The following is a 2,949-nucleotide window of genomic DNA, read 5'->3' on the forward strand; positions in this document are numbered from 1 at the left end:
ATGAAATATGCAAACACTAGCCATGAAAAAGTCTATGCCATTTCATTCAGTATAGTAGTTACATTTTCACAAAATCATGCTAAAAATATTCATAAGAACACTAGAAAAAGTTATAATCTGTATAGCAATGGTTATTAATGAAAACAGTAATATGTATTGTTGCATGAATAATAAACAACTGATTAAAATTATCCACCCCTAACCTATAGTAAAGTATTAAAGGGATAGTTCACCCAAAACTGAAAAATACCCCATGATTTACTCACCCTCAAGCCATCCTAGGTGTATATGACATTCTTCTTTCAGACTAATAAAATCTGAGTTATATTAAATAATGTCCAGGCTAATCCATACATTATAATGGGAGTGGATGGTAGCCCAGAATTTGAAGTCCAAAAAATTGCACCCATCCATTATAAAAGAAGTCCACATGGCTCTGGGGGGTTAATAAAGGCCTTCTGAAGTGAAGCGATGCGTTTGTGTAAGAAAAATATCCATATTTACAACTTTATAAACCTTAATCTCTAGCTTCCGCTAACTGTCGTACACGAGTGGCGTCCAGCAGAAGACGTATTTTGATGCAATAAATATGGTATAATTTAACAGTGTTCATCCCTCCAAAACAAAAAACATCTTTCACAAACATCTACATGTCAGTCTCTGACACGGTGTATATAATGAGTTGAATTTGTAGGGGTTATTCTATCACAATTCTTAACATCCCAGTCCTCACTAGTTTTCAAACCCTGGAACCATGAATATAGTTATTACCCAAATGAACACAGAAACCTCAATACTTGGTACACAATAGAAAAATTATTTACTCAAAGAATCCTTGTAAACAAACAATTCCAAGTAACAAGTTCAAACTTTAATTTCTACAAGCTTGAATTGGGTACTAATATAGAATTTACTTTTTATTCTTGCCTAAACTAAATTATTTAATGTAGAAATTACATTTGTTTTTCTGTAATATTTACTTAACCACAGAATCATTTTTATCAGTGATCTTTAGGTTGTGTAAATGTCTGTGTCTCTGCTTGTCTTTGAGAAGACATGATGAACTTTGTTAGTATGTTTACTGTTTCCATTTCAATTCCCCTTCAGTTGCACAAAGTGGGGAAAAAAACCTGCACTCTGTCAGATAGCTTGGATTTGCTCTCAGTTTGAAACAAATAGGAGTCATTTTTTGCCCTGTTTGTGTCCGGCTCATTCTCTGCAGGGAACTTCATGTCAGAAAATATCCTCCACCATGCTAAGAGCTGGACACAGCTGTTCTCGTTTTGTCACGCTCTTGAATGTTGCACACTTGCTTTTTTCTCCCATTTTGTACATTTCCGGTAGAGATGCTTTAATTTATAGAAATGTGTATAGCTTTAAGCCTGTTGCTAGGCTGTTTTTTTTTGTTTGTTTTTTTTTTAATCAAAGGTAGTATTGATTAAATACTACCTTTATTAATGCCTTATTTCTGGTACTTCTCACATCAAATGCATTCCCATTGCTAAAAATACAGTTCTCAGAATACTTGGATACAGATACTGTTGTGTTCCTCCTTAGTTTGCACTATTTCTGATGTGTTAGTTGGAAGTGATAATAGTCATTCTGTTTGTTTCCTTGGCTCTCCTCTCTCTGTGGGAATCTGTTTTTCCCTGCACTATTGTTTATTTGTTGGCACGCCAATATGAAATCCCTGATATTATATTAGTCATTCTTTAGGCCAGTTCCTTGGTTTTAGTTCACTTTTCTTAAATATGATCTCTCACACTTTCTTTTTCTGAAAATCTGACCTTGATCAATTATATAAATACTCATGGAAGGAATTGCAGCCAGCTCCTAGTTTAGACTGGTTGTGTGTAGTAATGGGTAATGAGGGCAAAGCCTGCACTGCTGGAAAGCACTGTGACAGGATGAGTACTGGTTCCACTTTACATCCACACAACTGGATGATTCTCCTGCAGAAGTTCTTGCAGTTTTATCTGTATGTTGTCTTACAGGTTGTGCTGATATGATTTTGCAGACAGTACTAATAAAGAGAGATAATTTAGCTAGGGATGCACCAAAATGAAAATTCTGGGCCGAACCAGAAAATTCTGGACCGACTTGGCTGAAAACCGAAATGGAAAATGCTTTATGTAATAATTATAATAATAATTAGAGATGCACCGATTGCAATTTTCTTGGCCGATTCCGATTTTTTTTGTAAGTGTGACCTGCCGATTCCGATTTTCTATAATTGACAGTAAATATTCAAATTTCAATGCAAAAAATGTATTTGCATAATAAAAGAAACATTACAATTCCCCCAATCTGGACTAAGTTACAAATGTTCTCTCAGTTAAACAACTCTCAAAATAAAGCGCTCTGTAACTGGAAACAGATGTAATTTCCCACTGTTTATAAATGGTCATTTTTTCCCCCCTAACCTTATTAAATGTGTCATTTTTCACATCAAATTCTTACATTGTTTCAATTAATTCAGTTAGAATAATAAGAAACTGTAGAGTTGTTACAATTCAAATTAAATTAGTATTAACAAACTCTATCTTTCCACTGCAGGAAACACAGAAGCTGCATCTGAAGTGGCATTAGATGTATTTACACAGACTGTTTGATGAAGCTGAGGTGCCATAAATGCATTCACACCACAAAACGGCATGCATGCATAAATGCATAAATCATTTTATAAGATTAATGTTTTAAATATTTTTTGCACATAGAATAAGAAATGTTGGGAAAAATGCAATGATACTTTTAAATATGATCAAACTACCAGTAGGAGGCGGCAAATGACTGTTTTAATGAGTGAGTCATTTAGTCATTCAGTCAACCGATTCGTTCAAACAGCTGATTCATTCTGAAACGAGGCAAGTGACTGTCTTAAAGGGGTCCTATTATGCTTTTTCACTTTTTCAACTTTAGTTAGTCTGTAATGTTGCTGTTTGAGCATAC

The sequence above is a fragment of the Sinocyclocheilus anshuiensis genome, unplaced genomic scaffold (assembly GCF_001515605.1).
Source record: "Sinocyclocheilus anshuiensis isolate Anshui unplaced genomic scaffold, SAMN03320099.WGS_v1.1 scaffold208, whole genome shotgun sequence".
NCBI lineage: Eukaryota > Metazoa > Chordata > Actinopteri > Cypriniformes > Cyprinidae > Sinocyclocheilus > Sinocyclocheilus anshuiensis.